Source organism: Anomalospiza imberbis, chromosome 6, assembly GCF_031753505.1.
Source record: "Anomalospiza imberbis isolate Cuckoo-Finch-1a 21T00152 chromosome 6, ASM3175350v1, whole genome shotgun sequence".
Taxonomy (NCBI): domain Eukaryota; kingdom Metazoa; phylum Chordata; class Aves; order Passeriformes; family Viduidae; genus Anomalospiza; species Anomalospiza imberbis.
In genome coordinates this window covers 27,423,241-27,443,932 of record NC_089686.1, presented here as the reverse complement: position 1 = coordinate 27,443,932, position 20,692 = coordinate 27,423,241, and the positions used below count along the sequence as shown (strand labels likewise).

The 20,692-nt window shown below is 34.8% G+C and overlaps 1 long non-coding RNA gene across 1 annotated transcript in view; it reads left to right on the top strand.

Annotated features, from left to right (window-relative positions):
• The window catches only part of LOC137475578 (uncharacterized), a 39,845-nt gene extending 20,405 nt beyond the window's left edge, over positions 1–19,440 (top strand). The window contains exons 2-3 of the long non-coding RNA XR_010999959.1: positions 14,518–14,704; positions 18,871–19,440. This is a non-coding gene — a long non-coding RNA (uncharacterized lncRNA). The remainder of the gene's footprint in view (positions 1–14,517; positions 14,705–18,870) is intronic.
• The last annotated feature ends 1,252 nt before the right edge of the window (positions 19,441–20,692 follow it).

Here is a 20,692-nt window from a genome sequence, read left to right as displayed (position 1 = left end):
ATCATTTAAAGATATTACAAGTGCCATAGTTAAACACTATGCCAGATTTGTGCTCTGGAGGTCTGTACAGATCATCTACTGAGCTGTTCAAATACATAACAGGGACACAGAGTACCATGCCCTCTTTTTAGGATGGAAACCAGGTTCTTCTTACTTTGAAATAACAGAGATAAACAACTTAGACTTCATTTCCGAATTATAAATATCTTCACCCAGGGATATATGATGTTCAAATGCTATAGGGATCAGTAAACTTCAGTTTAATCATGCATAATCTCAAATCCCAATATTAAAATAACTTATATGGTCATTTTTATTAATCAGAATTTTTTTTATGCTGAACAAAGTCTTATTACTAATGAAATATCACAAAACATTTATGCAAAGTTGCTGAGGAAAGTGAATATGTTGTTCAAATTACTTCTATTATAAAATACCTAACTTTCTGCAATAGCAACTTTGAAATGACTGGCATAATAGAGAAGACTTGACCATGGGTGGCATCTGCAATACTGGGCACAGTGTGTTAATTATGTTGCCTGTATAGGTGGCAGGTTTTTATGACATTTGTATACATGTGTGCAATTTAAGAAAAGAATAAATGTGAGAGGATGGAATTTTGATAATGATGGATCACTGAATTCCCAGGAAAGTGTATAGGTGGTATTCTCAAGAATTCCCAACATAAACATGTGACAATCATATAAACATTCCCATGCTTTAATCTCTTCCTGCAGTAAAATGAGTGAAGAGTGGAATAAATCCAGGAAATTAACTTGGAGGATATAAAACCATTATCCACCAAATTGAATTTTATTCTAAGAATTATAATGTGTAAGGCTAGGTGGCCATCGACCTGCACAGAGAACAGATATACATGGTATAAGTGAGTTAGTGTGCAATGATTGGACTGTGAGAAAATCTTGTCCAGCCCATCTTTTCTCACTATTCATCTTAAACTGTTTCTAGTTTAACTGTTTCTGCATTGGTGCTTTTTGTTCTTTTGAGGAAAGTAACCTAGGTTATATTGGAAATCAGTCAGAGAAGAGGGAAGCTTTTCACTAATTATTATTAGAGGCACTGGTTAAGAAGAATTAGTTCTAAGTTAGCTGTGATGGGATAAGTAAAATCAGGTTCCAGAATGTGGTTGGGAACAAGCCTAATACACTTTGTTAGTAAAGCCTTTGCTGTTTCCTCTCTATATGATATCGTTTTGGAAGAGAAAAATTTTGTATCACACTTCAAAGAAAACAGCACTGAGTTTGTATAAGCAAGATAATTTCTTGTAGTGGCCCTTTGGGGCAACTCTCAGTGTATATTTTTGAATATATAAATTCAGGCATACCTTTTTTCCTCCTGTTTTTCCTTATCATTGTGCACTCTAATTACACTCTAATAGCCAATAACCTCTATGAAGACAAAAGCTGCTAGGAAAAAAAAATGTGTAAATTGTCTTATGTAGAATTTTCAGGGCTTAGATATAGAACTGCTCTTCAAAAATATTTACACCAGTCCTGATTCTGTCTCTGATTTGCTATAAAATATCAAACTCAATGTTCTTCCCATATTATCCAGTAACAGATTCTGTCCTTTCTAACAAGGCGCTTTTGAGATGTTGGAGTATGTTCTCTGCCATTTTCTCTACTACTTAGAAATCAAGATCCTGTTTCTACTGATTACAGTCATATAATATATTCCCACTGACCAGAAGGGGATGAGATCTGCTTGAGAGCTTTAGCAGTCACCAAAAGACCATGAAGCTTTCAGTTGCTTGTAGCTTGACTTGCCAATTTGAGTAATAGCAATATTCTCATTCAGTACAGAAAGCCAAAAAGCTTAATGTTTTCAGATTGCTCAGATGTTATGAGATGGGTCACCCCTGTTGCTGATTAGAGACAGGTGAAATAATTTTAATAAGTCAAAGTAATTATATCTGAAAGTTCTTGGCTGTAAAAGTCCAGATTGAATGTATGAATGGTAAGATTGTACCTTTGGTTTCTGACACTGGCAAACGAGCACTATTTTATCCTTAGTGAAATCTATTTATGCTGGATAGACTTACCTACATATAAGGAAGCATAAAAGTAATGGTCCTGACAAATGCAAAATTCAAGGCTTGATTTTGCAGTTTAAATTTAAAGTTATTGAAATATATAATTTGGAAGGAATTATTAGAATGGAAAGAATAAACACTGAATACAAAGAATCTTCAAAGAGGACAACATCTTTATTATTTAAATGAAGAACATATAGGATTACATCATAATCAAGACTTTATATGTTCAACTGAAATGTGTGAACCAACATGGGAAGAAACGTATATATTTTTGCATTAAATTGATGGAAACTTTCAATTTTACCCTCTATGATTTTTTGTTTTACAATTACATATCTGTCAAGCTCATGATTACTAAATGCAGTTCTGTCACATTTAAAAAATGTATCTGTGACAAAGATGAGATGACTGTGAACAAGGCCAGTGACACAGAGCTGCAGCAGGACAGAATAAAGCAGAAGGTTTGATAATGAGAGATTACACTTTCCAGCTATTCTTGAGGACCAGAGGGAGGGAATTATTTGTCTTATGCTGGCAGCAATTTCCCTAAACCATGTGAGATGGCATACCTCAAGCTGTTGCAAATGTAGGCAGAACAACCACAGGCCATGGCTCTTAGTTGGATCTAGGTTCCCCAGGGTATAAAATATATTGAAAAGGCTCCTAAATAGGGGCTGAACACTTAATTTGACTGTTTGAATGGAAGTCCCTGTATTTTTCAATCACTAACCCTTGTTCACAGCTCCCTTGAAGCTTAATAATCAATTCTGATTATTTTTTTTAAATTAGATTAGCTGCTCATGGTTACAGTTTTACAACTGTAACATATCATATGTGTTAAGCAGAACTTATGTACTTCTTTAGGTTCTGTAAAGCTGCAATGGACTAAGGCTATTAAGCTCCTGCTGTGTTTGAGTTTCCTACAGGTTAGTTTTAATAAAATGTTTGTTTCTTCAGAAATGGGGCCACATTAATCCCCAGTCCTTGAAACCTTAAAAGTTAAGTCAAGGTTTCCCAAAGAATATTTGAAAATAGAAATATATTAGTATTTATTTAGAGATATTTTATCAGTCCGTGATTCATCAGTTTTCTGTAAGGAAATTGTGCAATGGTTAAAGATTGCGTTGTGTATATTTCTGAATTGTTAATACTTATAGCCTTTTGTCCTTTATAATGTCACTGCAAGAAAAAAAATCATTCAAAGTTTTCAGTTTTAGTGAACAAGAAACACCTTTATCAAAATACAAAAACCATCTATTCTTATGCAAATTCATGTCAGACATCTAAAAGATCCCTTTTGTCATTCCTCCACAGGAGTTGATTGATTCATACTACTAGTTTAAAATATACATACAAATCAGAGCACTAAGATTTTTTTTCTATATCAGATAGTGTAAACTTTATTATAAAGTACTTCACTACTACATATATTTTATTGCAATTCAAACCCAGTCAAGTGTTCTGTAAGGATATTGTGCCTTAGACTAAAGTAAGGCATAATGCTAAGAATGTACTGACTTTATCCACCTCATTCTTTGAAGGGAGATAAGAATGTAAATGTGTGTATGTGTGTCTGTTTGTGTGTGTATCATGCAGAACATTCATAAATTGTCATAAAGACTAGTCACCTAATTAGTTGCTACTGTATATTATCTTTTAAAAGATTCAGATAGAAGATAGATTGGCAAATGTTCAGACCATCTTTATGTTATTACATCTAATTGTAAACATAAACACATTTAATTATCATGCAAGCATGAACAATTATGCCATTACTTTGTAAACATACGTGAAAGGTTATTCATCACTGTCATACATTACAAAATATTAGTAATATCATGAAAGACAACCATACCAAATTTCTTCCCAGTCTTTGGTTTACTCATCATTTGAGAAAGCCACAATAATGGGGTTCGTAACATGGAAGTTTGTATTTTTCTGATGAAGAATATATATCTGTTCCATCTGAAACATTGAGATTTATCTGTATTATTTTCTTAATTCCTTATTGAAATTACTTATACAAGTTCATACATCCTTGACAATATTTAGTCACATACTTGCTACCACAGTAAAGCGAAGCAAACATCCACTTCCCTTCTGAAGAGATCTTAAAAAACCTGAATTATACATGCTTCAAGGTATGGGTGAGAAAAGAATATAGGATCATAGAAGCCATAATGTGCATTTTAGTTTGTGTGAAAGCAGATAAGCAGTAGGCTAACAAAAAAGTAACAGCTTTATATTATCATTTTTACACATGCTCCTACACATAAAAGTCACTAATTTTAGATATTATCCAGACCTAAGGTTGTCTAACACTTTACCATTTTAGTATTCAAATTTGACTTGCATTTAAATTTTCTAAAATTTCAGACTCTGGACTGAAAGTCTCATGTCAGGTTTTGGCTGCTGAATATTTTTCAAATATTTCCTCATACTATAAAAGCCTTTCATAAGGGGTTCTCAGCTCAAATCTGCTTTGAATCAAAACCTTGGGTTTGTCCAGCCAAATACAGCTGAATTTTGAACTTTTAGATAGTACGGTTCATCTTGTAGGAAGGAATCATACTAAATCTTAGTAAGAAGCTTTTAGAATTGAGCAACATAATTTCCTGAACAATAATCATGCTTAACTCAATAGTGCATGACACTGTATACTAGACATGCTTCAACTCTACCCAGCAGCCTTGATCCCCATATTTAAATAGTCCAGAAGTGGTTTAGGCATGTCAGCTCCAAACTGCATCCATTCTAATATGTAAATTCTAAAACACTTAGCCTGTGCTAAGACCACAGGCTCATTAGCTCCAAGGCTTCTATCTGCCAACATAACTATAGTATTTCCAGCTTAATTTATCCAGAATTTTTCTGTTGTGAGAAAAAGACCTGTGAAGTATACTGGGAATATGTCTGTCACATCAGCTTAAAAACAATAGCCTATTACTTACCAGCTAATTTTTCAGATAGGCTACTAAAGTTCTGCACTGTTGATTACATGCAAGTTGTAACATGGTTTCTTTACAGCTATGTTTTGCTATTTATTTTCTGGAAAAAAAAAAACTCATAAACTATATGTATTGCAGTGCAAGAATATTAATTTTCTACATTCAGAACTTAGGAAACCCAAGAATTAAGGCTGATTCTTGGTGTTAATTCAGGCCTTACATGTTTGTTTTAGGTGGTAGGTCCTTATTTATTTGTTCTTGGAAGATTGTCACATTTTGCCTATTTGAATAGACTACACTCTGTTCTGGAAACATATCAAGGATAAACTGCAATGGAGAATAAAGATCAAAAGAAAACTGATTCATCCGTCATGTAACTAGGAAAGTCTGTAGGACCACAGTGTGTCTGGAAATGGCAGGTGAAGGATAATGGATTTGAATTGTGACAGTGAGAACCGAATCTACCACAAAGTTCTAATGTGATGGCAATTGAGACACTTAAATTAAAATTTTCATATGGTTGCTAATGGCTGCTAAAAATGGCCACATTTTCTAGGTACCTCTTTGAGTCATCCTTGGCAGATCCATGCAAGTGCCAAGTGATCGCAGCTGTGACTGAAATGAATTGGATCTATGCAGATTTTTAAAAATGCTCTGAAAATTTGGGCCCAAATGCATTCAATTAGCAAAATATTAGTGAAAATTTGATCATTTTAACCCCTTTCAACTCTTTAATTTCTTGCAGAGATTCCTCATTTCTGACAGAATTATTTTACAAGTTTTAATCATCTTATGATTTTAAAACAAATGTTTCTTGTTTTGATGTAGCTTACATAGGCGGACTTGAATGTTCAGACTCAAAAGACCTATAACCCACCAAATATCTGTGCCTAGTGTCAAATTCAGAAATTACATCAATGCATGCAATACTGTTTTCACTTGCAGTAAGCCAATTGAGCCTCTGAATGAATTTAGCACTGTAATGTTAGACTGACTGTAAACCCTAGCTGGTTAAATGAAGTTTCAGATGGGCACAGAGATGCTATTTCTATTGCATTATCCAGGAAGTTCACTTTCTTGCTTGTTTTCACTGTTCCTACACCCACTGGAAATGTGGAGTGTCTTCACCATTTTCAGAAACTTACAGACAGCATCATGCAAGGACATATGTTGAAGACTGAGATAACCAAGCATACATCAAAGATTTCAGTTTCTGACCTCTGGGCTACTTCCAAGCTAGCTATCATCTGAGATGTGTTTTTATTTTTTTAATTAATTAAATTAACTGACAGTTTATTTCCTGGTGGTAACAAGATCATATTTATAAACAGGATATATTCTGTATATCCTACTTTGCAGCAACAGAGTTTTAGTAGAAAAATTTGGCTGTTTCTAGATAATGAAAGAAATAAGCCTGGGAGGATCACAGAATCACAGAATGGTTGATGCTGACAGGTCATTACCCCCACGCCTTACACAGGCAGGGTGAGCTAAGCAGGTTTCTCAGGACCATATCCAGCCAGGTGTTAAGATTATTCCACAGATGAAGACTCCACAACCTTACCATATTAACATACTTGTATTCAAGTTGGCTTATATTTGCTTTCACATTCCCCCCCCCCCTTCTTAAATTGCTTAAAGTCCTCCCTTATGAATGGTTATACCATTAAAATGTATTAGGGATGAATACTCCTCAGTCTTCATCAACCTCTAACCTACTTCTAGGACAACTACTTTATTAAAACAAATACAAATTAAACACAGTACCTTCCAAGTCTGAAAACCAGAAGCAGATTGAAACCTTATAGAATTAAAGACACAATGATTTTAACTGAATTTAATTCCTTATTTGCAGATTTCTGTTCACTGTACAGATTTAAATGGTATAGTCTGCATTTTCTACCCAGGTGCCAGGGCTTTAAAGGTGCAGTGCATGCTTAAATTTAATGGATTTTCTCTCCATTGAATCTCAAAGCATTAAAGTTTTCCTGTTGCAAAATTTCCATGTTTCACATGGTTGTTCTGCCATAGTAGAAGAGCTGGTGTTTGTGGTCTGAGAAACAATGTTTTGAGTAGTTTTGTTGAATAACATCTGTTCTTCCTGAAAATTGAACTTTGAGTACTTACAATTATGACAATTTACAAATTGATAGTAGAATTCTTACTGTGATAGGTTGACAACTACTTTCTTTTCTAAGTCTAACATATTTTCCAAGTTATTGTTGAGTAACTGTTAGGCATTCCTCTGCCATCATTGCTCTAGGTAGGTTTTCTGAATTGCTTTGTGACTGCTTACTATCTTTTACTTACAACATATTGGAATATGGTAATAAAGTGTATGTTCTTCCTCTTATAAAACTGGTAACTATTGGTTCTGATTAAATATTGTGAAAGATATTGTAGTAGTTCAGCAGACTATTCTCTTGGGGGGAATGAAGAGGTAGAAAAGTCTGTTTGTAGCTAACAAAAGCAATCTTTCTGCATGCAAAATTCATCATTGCCTTTATATGCTCAGACTCCTGAGTCAGTAAGTGGTAGTGAGGAATGGGACATGCATGTGTGAGGTTCAGGGCTATGGTGAGGTTTGGGCTTTATTATAAAGGAAAGTGAGTTTTCAACCAAACAAAAAGCTTTGCGCTTGAAAGATAATATAGAAAAGGAAAGAGAAAAGAGTAATACCCTAAGCCTCAAAGTGTCAGACGGAAGTTTCAGTGTTTAAGTGTTAGTCCTGAGTGTAAAATGATCAAACAGAAGGAAGGGAAATCATAACATGAATGGGATAACATTTCTGAACACAGAGCTTAATTTCTCTTGTAGACCTTAATAATGAGCAAAAGTGGTTCAATTATGTTGTCAAAACTCAGAGTAGAAAAAAATGTAAAATAAATCACACACAAAATTGATGGTGTGCATGTTGATGTAAGAGGACAAGACTTGAGCTAGATGCGAATGAATGAATTTGAGAGTGAAGACAGGGAAGAGGTGACACAGTGATAAAAATTTATCCAACCTGTCCTTACTACAAGATGTCCCAGTTTTCTATTCTAGCACTGAAAGTAAGATGAAGAGTGCCCCCTTTTTCCTTTTACTTGTTTTTTTTTCTGAATTTCTGGCCAACTTCTCATTTCCCTGTGCCAGAATGTTTCCCTGAGAACCCCTGAACACAACACCCCAGTTTTTCACTTTAAAAATATGATCAGTCTGCAAGAAGATAGAATCTGCAGATTGTTACTGACTTACCAGTTAGTTTGGCATCATTTTCCACATGACCTATCTTGGGAGATGCTTTAACTCAACATTCTGAGTGATGCTTCCAAATGGAAACTTCAATGTTTAATGGTGGATTTTGCAGCACCAGACAGTCTCATAATTGTGATCTGAGTAACATCTTGGTCTGATGCTTTTCATATTTTCTATCTTTGCTTCCAGCTACACCAGTGTAAATATACTTGTATTGTTGACGGTCTCAGTCTACTGATGTACAATTTATTCTGAATACCGTATCATGAAGGATGAGAGAGATACAAAGTACACACCAAGTTTCTAGAATGTGGTTAGTCTTTTGGTAATCATACACCTTCATTAGCTAAAGGAATACTTATTACATCTATCTGACAGATAACTACTGATTTTCAGGAAAAATTATTCCAAATATCTGTCATCACAGCTAGAAATCTAGAATCTCACCAAAAGTCTCTGTATGTAAATGTAGATTTGGTGTTTTATGGATAGAAGCAGATGGTGAGAAAGGGAAATAAAACCGTTGATCTTTGACAGAAAACATAAAATAGATTCTGACTTCCTAATCCCTAGTTACCAAGGACTGGATTGGAAATTCCTTTTGAGCATAAGTCTAGCGGGAAGGAAAAAAACACAATCTACATTCTCTTGGATTCTCAAACCTTTGCCATCCTATCAAGATGATGGTGTTTGGGCAACAGAGGAAAAGGAAAAGAAGTTTCTTTATCTGTGTCAGACAGTATATTCCACTACCATTTGAAATGCAGTTTTCCCACATAATGAGTAAGCCACAGTATTTTGCTTTATAAAACAGCCTCTGGATGGAAGTGCAATGTGTTCTAATACAGCTTGCTTTCATATGTGCAATTTGTTTGTGACTCATGAATCCCCATCAATATGCCTTCTGTAGAAGATGTTATAAATGCCATAAGTCCTTTATTTGTATTTGAATCACATGCATAAGGCACTGAGATTTCATAAGATATCAAGCAGATTTTGAGAGGACAGCAGTTTTCATCTTCAGAACAAAAAAAAAAAAAAATCATGTATGCGCAAGATTTTAGTGAAAAGTCAATATGAAAGAGCAACAGAAATTCTTGACAAAGCCTCCTCCTTTTTAATCCCTCCCACTGCTTCTCCGTTGTCATCCTTCTTAAGTATCACCTCTCCTTTCCATCAGGACTGGCACTCAAGAGTAACAGATGGCAGCCTCAAGATTGTAGCACCCTTTAATGTCTGCCCTTTACTGTCTGGCAAAAGTGTTGACATTTCTGCCTTGAATGAGAACTGAAAACATGTAAAAATATATTCAACATGAACAGTCAGTGTCTAAGAGGTTGTTTGCACACTGCTAATGGGCTTTGACTTTAATAGAATGATCCTTAGGTCTGCAGAACCCACAGTCAGGTGTGAACTGTATATTTTCTTCTGTTATTCCCTTATATTAGAGAAATAACCAGCCTTGCTGCCCATGGACTCAATAGCAGTCCCTACTATTTCCATCAGCAATTATTCATGCACTGTTATGGGTTTTCTTGCAAGCACCAACCAACCTATAATCTCTTAGAATTGCCCCAGGAAGCTCTGCCGCCTCCTCCGGTAAGAGTTGCTAAATTGGTAGGAAGAGATAAAATAAGAAGCTCAGGTGCTATTAAACATTGGAGTCTTAAGAAGTTACTGAATTTTGGTATTCACCATCACAGGTTTTTGTCTTTGTTTTGTCTGAACATCTGTGATGTTCAGAAGGTAAAATGTACAAATGTCTCTTCATTGCTGAAAGCAAAGTTTATTTATTTGTTTGCTGAACTGAATACAGAAGTAATGGAGTGAATTGTTCATTTCTAAGAGTAAGCTTCAGGAAAATCTCTGGAATTCTCTTTTTCTGAAGTACTCAAAATAGGTACCCAAATCCATAAGGCCAGTATTTTCAGTAAAACATAAAATAGTCTCAATGTACAGTGGAGCAGTTATGCCACAGTATTGGGCACTGGCTGAATGCACCCCTGGCCTTTTTGAAGAAAGCATCACAACTCTTGCAACTCATTTATAGCACTGATTTATTTCTGCTGGACATTAAAAACCCCCTGTTTCCTCCTCATCATAAGCTATCAGATAGCTCTTTCTATAATGTTTCTGAGACAGCATTTCATGTTTTATATGTTTTCAGAGTTTTGGGTTTTGTTCTTATTTGTCTTTTAGTTGTTATGAAGCAGAAAATTCCCAGATGTTATGAAGCAGAAAATTCCCATTAATAAAATATATGGTTCTTTAATCTTCAAATATGTGGAAAATTTCAAGTCAAACAGGTGACAAAATACAGTATAATTTACCAACAAATCCCTCAGATTAATGCATACTGCTTAAAGATTTAGCACAGAAGGACTACATATGTCTGAGAAATGAGTACTACTTTCTGCTTGCAAACCCTGTATTTTGACAGGCCATATTGTCTTGAGATAGAACATCAGAAAAAGAATGAATAATTTAATCAGATATAAATGAGACAAATTGTATAATGGACAGTACATGGATTTCCTTCTGGAAAGCTGAAGTCTACCCATGCTTCACATGACTGGACAACCATTCCACACTAAACAGTGAGCTGATCAGAAGCAGGTTTCTTCCTGCTAGTTTTTTAACCAAATAAATAAAACATTCAGGTTGCTGACAGTTGCAGGAAGATGTTAAGGATGCACATAGCTTTTAACACCCTTAACAAAACTCCATAACATGATTTTAAAATTAAAACTATTAGCCAGATGATTTGAAAAAAATTTAAGAGGAGTTTTTTATTCAAAAAAACAATGGAAAGGATAGGTTTCACTTCTATAAAAGTATTACAAGATTTACTTTTTGTATGCAAGCTTTTATCTGAAATAATATTCCATACTATTTTCTTATCTGAAAAAATTTATTACCTCTTCATTAGATAGCTCCCTTCTCTTCCTCAGCAACATGAAAATCTGTGGCACAGAATTATTTTTAGATGGAGTGAGCAGCGTGAAAAAATCTGTCATTTCATAAAAAATACATATATTAAGAATTAAATGTGAATGGTCTCTTTTGATCAAAAGAGTTGAAATAAGCATGTGGGGCACAAATGTCGGATGTTGAGGCATGCTGTTCCCGAATTTCCTCCCTGTTCTTTCATATTTCAAACGCTGTTTTATTTCATCTTCACATTAGAACAGACTGAGTGATAGGGTTAGAGAGACCTAGTGTTTCTAAATTTGCACATCTAAGTCCTGGTTATTGGTATTTTGCTGACATCTAGTGGCGAGAAACCTGTTAGCTAGATTTCTGTCCTGTGCTGATGTAGCAGGATCATCTCTTTATGAGGAATGCTTGTAACTGAGGGTTTAAAACTGGCATTTCATAAGCTGAAAAAGAAAATGCTGAGCAACCATTCCCTTCTTTCACTGCCTAATCATAGAGAATTGTGAACTTCTGGTACTTTCAAATACAAAGGATTTTTTGTTATTCTTGTAGATTATTCTAGAATTTCAAAGCCAGGTTCCATTAATATTGCCAAAAGCAAAATAGAAAACTAGAACCAGGGTTAGAAGATGCCATAGTGAAACCTTGATAGCCGGCCTGTTCTTTAGTCTCTACCCACTGCCAACAAGTTAAAAATATTGTGTGCAAATTGGAACTGTTTTCCTGCAATAAAGAAATATCTGGTGCTGACAGAGTCGCATGGTGGTTTGGGCTGTGTCTAAATCAAAGAAAACAAATCTCAGCTGCCCTAGTTGTGAATACCAAACCAGTAACATATATTAGATGGCTGCCTTTGTTGGAATTCATATCCATATCTGCAAAATCACTCTCAGGCCCAATGTATGCAATAAAATTTAAAAAAGGAACCAAGCTGTGAGAGTTCTCTTTTCTCTCCCTCAGAGAATTAGTGTTGAATAGAGATACTTTGGTTGAACAGCACTATTTTCTACAACACAAATGTTTTATTTTTAATAAATATTTATGAGGAGTTGGCAGGGGAGAAAGAGGTTATATTTTGATGATTAGAAAAAACAGTGATTCAATAAATGACATTAAGCTACTGGCTTTTCTGCTTTTGTTTCAAAACTATGAATATGTAGTGAGAGAGCATGTGAGAGAGTGTGTGTGTGTGTGTGTGCATGTGTGTGTGTGTGTGAGTGTTTGAAAGAGTGTGTGAGACAGGTGGCAGCAGGGTTGCTATAGCAATTACTTGTCACTAATGATAGGAGGGTAATTACTGCAGCAAATTCCCACATAGCTATTCAGCACACAAGTTAGACTATTTCCCATCCTAAAATATTCTTTCTGTATGTGCAAGATTACCTTTTTCACCAGATGGCTAGCAGTTACATTTCTAAAATTTACAACAGTGTATAACCAGAAGTTCATTAATTATGGTCTGAATGGAATCAGAATTCAGCCACCACCATCAGTCTTGAAAGATGCAGTGTCTTTTGGAGTATACTTTTTCTCTACATGCAATGCAAAATTTTATTTTCCAGAACGCTTTTTGTAAGTTCAATGTCAAAAACATATTGAGGTCACCTTCAATGCTGCATTCAAGAAATCAAGATTAGTATGTGATTGAGGCTGACTCATCATTTAATTGCACGAGATGTAAATCAGGTTTTTCTGCAGTGAACTAATAAAATTAAACTATTAATAACTGTACAAACAACTACAAATCAGGCCATGTTTGAAGGAAAATAGACTCAGGCATTGAGAGAGTCATTGAGAGAGTTTCTTTGCAACACCTTCATTAGTATATTTTTCATTTCTTCTCTTTCCATTATTTGTAGGCTAACAGTGGCTTAGCATCACCTGAAAATCAGAAAACTGTTTACATTTCATCTTTAGGCTGTTTCATTCTGCAGTGTTTGAAACTCTTCTAAATGAATAAAACAGAAGCAAATTATTTCCTAATGTATAAATGAAAAAATTTATTTTGTGTAATCAGCACCAATAAAATGGTCTCAAAGGTGTCTATCTAATTTAAACGTGATTTAAACAAAAACATGATGTTACCTAAGCTACAGTATACCTTAATGATTCTCTTTGTGATTCTCTTTATCCTTTTATTGCTTTTGAAATGAAAGTATGGATTACGGACATTACCTCTTAATTAACTGATGGCAAATATGTAGAATCACAAGCTACTTTAGAGGGTTCATCTTTTACCCCCAGCTGGCTGGACTGTGATGATTTGAGAGAATTCATAATATTTTCTCTCTTTCCAAGAAGAAGTAATGATTTTCAGAACTAGAAGCTGGAAAAACAGTGCTTGGGCTTCCTAGGTGGATCAGATTGTCCACTATGCCATAATTAAAAACTGCTTGATGCTCCCCTAAACTGTTTTTTTTCTGATTCACTTGTTATGAAACTAGTGAGCATCTCTGGTTATTCCTACTAAAAACAGTGCAAATCTGCTTACCTGGGCTTTGCTCATTTTCCATCCTTCAGAGAAAATATTGATATTTTGTATCTCCAACAGTTCACTTTATTAACATAAAAAGGATACTTTCATTTGGTGTACTAATATTGATAGAAGAAACCCTTATAAAATGCAACTGTTTACAGATAGTATTTAGTACTACTGAGTTATTTCAATTTCTAGATAAAAAGTGAATATGCAGAAAGTTAAAATTTACTTGTCAGCTGGCAACCCTGTACAGCAAATAAAATAATACTTGCTGTTACAACATGAATAATTGTATAAATAGGTATTGCTTAAGTAAGGACTATCACAACTTTGTTTCTTTTGTTTATGCCACAGATGAAAGTTGATTTATAATCCGCTTCAGATGTGTAAATCAGTAAATCTTATGAATCATTTTATCTTCAAAGACAACACTTGAATTCCAAGAATTTAATGAAAAGCACTTCCCATTTTTTCTCACTAAAAATACATAGCTTGGTGCCAATTAAAATTCAGTGCACAATGTATCCAGTAACCCTGATAATCAGTAAAAACATGTCAGAGAGCAAAATGGTTTCTCCAACTGAATGGAAATTTCAATAAGCAGTTAAACTACAATAGGAAGAAATTCATTACTGGAATACCTGGCAGTTGAAATCTGATTAAAGAAATAACATGAAACTATATAAAATCTTGGCAAAAGTGTAAGCAAGGACAATGACACATATTTCAGCTTGTACCAATACTTATTTTGGCTCAGAATAATAACAGAAAATCTTGATCAGACTGCTACATGTTAAATCAGTGTACAAGAATGACAATTTCTTCCCCAAAACCCCACACTGTTTTTATTGTTTCAGCTTTTTGACTCTTGCTGACTTGAGTTCAAGTCCCAAATGGACTTCTGATCAGCAGGTAGCTGATTTCAGAATACAGAGAGAGAAAAAATGGCTAAAGTTTGTGAAGTACTCCACAAGCTCCAGCTTGCAAACCTCACAGAGATTGCAGCCCATCCAGCTGACAAGCTCTCACCTAATACAACAGGCTGTAAGTTGTGAAGAAATGTGTTTAAGTATAAATAGTCTCTACTGGCTTCAGGAAGTAAAACTGTTCCCTTAGTTCAGTCAAGTATTGCTTGCTGGGGAAGCTAAGAGGCCAATGTCCTAGTCTCACCAGTGATTTCTCCCTGTAAAATGGAAGTTAGCAATAACTGTGTGTATAATATTGTCTATTAGGTGGTGCATAAGGGCTTGCATTGTATGCACATACTGTAATTGTATAGAAAACATTACAGAGTGAGCCTGCTTTTAGCTTGATGCCTCATACAGTGGTAATTAAGGAGAACAGTCTTTTGATTTGCTACTATTTGCAGTTCTGCAGGAAAACTAGGTTTAGCCTATCTTGTGCTGTGCATTGTTGCCATGTTTAATCTTCTGATTCTCTAGGAACAATTACATGCGACACCTACGGGGAATTTAATTCCTCTGCTCCTGCCTCTATGGCAATTGTAATTATGGTGCAGTACTATTTAGGGGAAGGGGGGAAAGAGAGAAAAAAAAATATTGTGTTTTTTAGAATATAGCACTGAATAATACCAAGGTTAGATTTATACAATATAGTTCCGAGAATTAGCTTCCAGAATTAACCCTGTGTTTCTTTTCATGAGAGGCCAGACAAAATAAAAGCAATTGGTTATTGCAAATATTCTCATGTAAAGCTTTCCATTCAAGCCTATCCAATGTGTGTATCCTCCCAACATATGTGGGAGTTATCACAGCTTCTTTTTTTCCCCCTCCTTCTCCAGCTGAGGAAACTAAGGCACAGAAATGTTCTGCCTGATTTGTCTTTATGAAAAATCCAAAGGAGAGCAAATTAGTATGTGAGAAATTTTGAATTTCTAGCATTTCCAAGCTCCTTTTTCTTTTAGTGGATGCAGCTTTGAAGGAAACATAATGGGCAAAACACATGGCTTTTTAAGCTATAAGACCTTAAAAAAGTCTGTGAAATGAAACATAATAAATGAAAAAATGTTGCTGTGCACTATTCTGTGGATAAATCCTGTTGAGTAGGATTGAAGATGTCATTGTCTGAATCACACTGTATGATCCCAACCAAAGGAAGTCATAGACAGGGTTATGCTATTGCATTCTGAAGGAAATTTTAAAGAGAATCCAAAAAGCAATAGTGTATTAGAACTTCTTTTGTTCCTTATAAAAAAAGAGAAAAAATTATCTCTGCTTCATTTACAGTAAGGCCTTTTGATTTCTTTTATCATTGTGATGATTTTCAGAACTCATCTTGATGGCAATTCAGTTAGAAATTAAACTGTCATCAAGAAGTCCTGCAGTGTCTTCACAAGTTAACGCTCTTGGAAGAGTGGTGTACAGATTAAATCAGGACAAATACTCCACGGAATAGAGCCCATTCTGGCTGAAGAACTCATTTAATAATAATGCAGAGGCTTATTTGTCTTAAATAAACACTAATCAGGCAGAAGTGAAATGCACTCACAATTCTCATGCTCACCTTCAGCACCTGCAATAGTCCCTCTTACCTGAAACACAATATGGACAAACCTGACCTATAGATAGCAAAAAGCTAACCCATGCCTTTGGTATAATTATCCTGTACAAGAAATATAGGTTTAAGATAACTACTAGGTTTTTCCCTTTGCAGTCTATCCAACATAAGTTTAGTCATGCCACAGAAGGTATAATGCTATAATTGCCTCTATAAATTTTGGTAGACAGTGTGCTGCAGGAGTGAAGGTGCACAGTACATACCCGTGCAGATCTGCTGCTGTGATTAACCTGAGAAATTTTCATGAAAAAGGAAGTAACTAAGAGAAATGTGTTTTCTTCAGATAATTATCAACTTCTTTTGATACTGACATCAACAGAACTGACAAGATCTCATTGAACATCAAGATTACCTTTCTGTGCATTCTTTCTTATTTAAAAAAAATACCTACATTGACATTTTAAGCTTTTCCCAATTTTCCTCTTAAGAAAGCAAAGGAGTTGATGAAAGACCTTTTTCTAGACCAAAGGGAATAAATCTCATACAAGAGCCAGTCTAATTTTTTCCACACAATCCTTTTTTTTTTTTCTCTCAGTTATGAAAACAGCTAGTCTTTTCACTGAATAGTAGTTCCATGTGTGAACTATCCATATCCATTCTCCCCACCGTGTATGATGTTGTAAAAGACTTCTGGACTGGTACAAGACAGGTCAAGTTTTCCACTCAGAAAACAATCTGTGTGTTCACAGCCAATGTGATGATCTTGAGAAGTCAGCACATGGAAACTGTCATTTGAAGACCTGCATTTTGCCACCATCTGGCCAAACAACACTGAATAAGTCACTTGCAGTCTTTGTTCTTTGAATTTCTTATTTATGAAGCTATTATCAGCCAATATTTGCACAATTTTTTGTGCTTCTGCTGTACATATAAAGTAATTTTTGTCTTTACTATGCCTTAAAATTATTTTTGGCCTTGTTTTCTCCAAATTTAAATATCTAGCCTGAACTACATCCCTTGTTTTGTAATATGAACAGTGCAGGCATAGTGAAAAAGAGAAGAGACTCCAAACAGTGAATCTGAATGCACTTTTAAACATACTTTCCCATTGCAGATATTTACAAATTAAACCCTGTGATGCAGCATTTAATTCCCACGAGAAGTGTTATTCTCATTATATCTTCTGTCCGTATACAAGCTTCTGCTGTATTACTTGTATTGCCATTTTCGGCAGGGACTCAGAAGAGAGAAAGGATAGGAACTCAGACAGAATTACTAAACTGAAAAACAAAGATAATGAACTCTAATGCAACAGGACAGCAAATTAAAAGACTGGGAAGTTGTTAGCCCATGCAAAAATAGGAAGAAAAAGAGCTTTATTCCATACTTTTGAAGCATTCTTCAAAGCTCAGAGAGCCTACTAAACGAAGCAGTCCAGCTAATCTGCCTAGAGCTCCTCAGTTTGGCTCTCTTTACAAAAGAAATCCAAGCAGACATTTTTAAGAGCAATTATTTTTTTATGAAAAGGAAAAATCTAAGACCTAGAAAGGCACATTAGGGGCTAGAAGACACACCAATCAGGAAATGGTTTAAGATGCCCATTCAGCTCAATTTGTTTTAAAGTGTTTCAAACCCCTTGAATACAGCAAATTCTACAAATAACCAAGTGGCTGGGAGACATAGTGCATACTGCCAAACAGATTTAAATGCAAAACCAAGACTCCCGTTTCCCAAAGCTGTGGAGGGTGATTATAAAATTGTCTAGTCTTAAGGCAAAATTTGTCTCTCTGTGTATTGGTTTGTTTCTCTGTATTTCCCTACCATATCCCTAACGTTCCCCTTCTGTGGAATATATCTACAAAAGAACAAACTTATATAGAAAATTGGTAATTCCAAAAATGACATGGATTTGGCAAAAATGTGCCCTGGTTCACATTATCAGACAGAAGTATTCAAGCATTATAAAACACCTTCTGTCCTTTGCTTTGGGATCAAAATTTAAAACACTTAAAATTAGGCATTTAATAACACATTTTAGATTTTTATTTGCTTTTCATTTTGAAAATCTTGTGAAAATCTATACAATGCATTAATTTTATTTTAAAAACACAAAGTCTATGAATTTGTCTTTTTATTTAAAAAATCCTCAGATTCCCTCTCTATCCAAATAATTTTAGCACCTGAAATATACAGAAATGCACCATGTATCAAAAGACTGTGAAAAAAGCTGGAAGATCCCATTATTGGATCCATTGGCTGCACGTCAATTTTATTGTTCCAGTAGTTTATGGGTATTGTCACATGAAAGGGTACAAACCTATTGTAATACTGACTTTTCAAGTAACTGGCATTCTGAAAATGTTCTGACACTTACCTGGGACTGGGGGAATTTTCTTTTTATTATGGAAAAAAATAAGTTCTCTAAATCTCTTAGTCTGGATAGGAACTTAAGAAGTAAAAGAAATTAAGGCAATGTTTCCAGATTTTTGTAGGGAAAAAAAAAAGGACTTTCACTCAGGAAATCAGATACTCAGCTGTGTCTGCAGGTTATGGAAAGCTACGACATAATCTTTCTGCAGAATGAGAGTCCTTTGCAAGGCTTGCAAGACAGAATAATACAGAATATTTCTAACAAGAGTATTGATTGCAAAAGCACATTTTCTTTCCTCATACCCACATTTCTGATTTTAAAGGCCTACACAATAATGGTGAAGTATATGAAGCTTAAAACCCAGTAAAAGCTGCACAAGGAATCCCCGATGTCTGATCAAAGGCAAGCTATTTGAGAAATTTCATGATTAACTATCTGAAAGGTAAACTGAAACCATCTGTTGAGAGATGACGTGTGAAATAATTTCTTTTAACTAAAAAATACTAAATAGGCATAAAGCAGGATATGAATATAGTTAAATGTCAAATATCAGGTTTGTTTCTAAGACCAGGAAACAATTCCAGAGATTTTCAGCAAAGAAGCACTGAGTGACATACAATAGAAGCAGTCAGCTTCCACATTTCAGCACAAGTTGCATCACATAATGCAAGAAACAGCAGGAATGTATTAATAAGCATGTAACTACAAGAAAAAGCTGTTGTGATGACTGCAGTTATGCAGAAAAAGATTCCTTATTGGATTTCATAGAAATGTACAAAAGTTATTTTTCAGATCATGTATTTGTGATATTATAAGCAAATTAACATCAAAGACGGGTCAGGAAACATGATGATCTAGTGAAAAAAAAGTATGAATTGTACCTCTTTTATATGTCAGTGCATGCTGCAAATTCACAGTGGCACTTTTCTAAAATACTGTACATCCTTCTGATTGTGAGGCAAAAGTCTCTGAATGCAAAACCCAAAGTAGGTTCTCATTACCTGAAGAAAAAGGTGTGAAAGAAAAACACCTTTACTAGCTTAATGACATCCAAAATTAGGATATGTGGAATATCTATAATACTGAAAAAGGTGTGAAACACCTGTATTACGTGTAAGATTTCATAACCATTCAGACTAAGTAAAAGCTGGCCATGGCTGAATTCTCAATCATGTGACTGGTATATCAGTGTTTACCACAATAAAGTCAACCATTCAAGAAGTGTTATGGGGTAAGAACTCCCAGTAAGTGAACACTCATCTTTACACAGAATAGCTGCAACCAAAGACAAGGGAATAGGCTTTCCACCCCAACAGGTAGAACACAATTACCAGACACGGGTGTGAAAACAGAACTACAGCAAGAATGATAATTACATGTAGAAGAAAAGTGGTGACTTTAACCTTTGAAAGTAATAGTGAAGTGATTCATTCCACAGTCATGATAGCTGTTCTTGCAGAACAGTATGGTCACACTCATTCCTGAGGATCAGTCCAGCAAAAAACACCAAAGCTAAAGAAAGCTAAAGCTAATAATGTTTACAGTTATGTCAGGATAGTCAAAATACTACAGCCTATGTTCCTTCACTGACAAATTGTTACCTAATCACTAATAGCAAGAGTCATGGCATACACAGCAAAGAAATGCTATGATAGAAGCCTAGATGAATAAATTGTTTGGATTCAATATTTAAACCCTATGAACAAATGTACAATAGAACATAGAATCACTTTGGCTACTAATTCCCCTGTCTCCCAGATAGATATTGAAGTGATTTTATTGGGTATTTGTTGCTATTTTTATTTGGCATTATATTTAGGTTTCATAACCCAAACAGTTCGGTTTTGAAACCTTGGGGTAAAAGGCAAGCAGGATGAAGCCTCAACTTAAATGTTTAATTACTTTTATTTAAACATTAAAAGAATTTCCTGTAATATACTTTCATTTGAGCCAGATTTTATATACATTTGCCATTATCATTTCCTATCCTTCAAATAATGTTTCAAGAAAAATGTTTATAAAACCTCATTTTGTTCTGTTAACCCTGCAAACTAAATATGTTTCATTTATTTTTAAATTAAGTGAAAATTAGCCAGGTGTGCTGGATAAGTTTTCTATACACAGGTCTAAATATTGACAAAAGG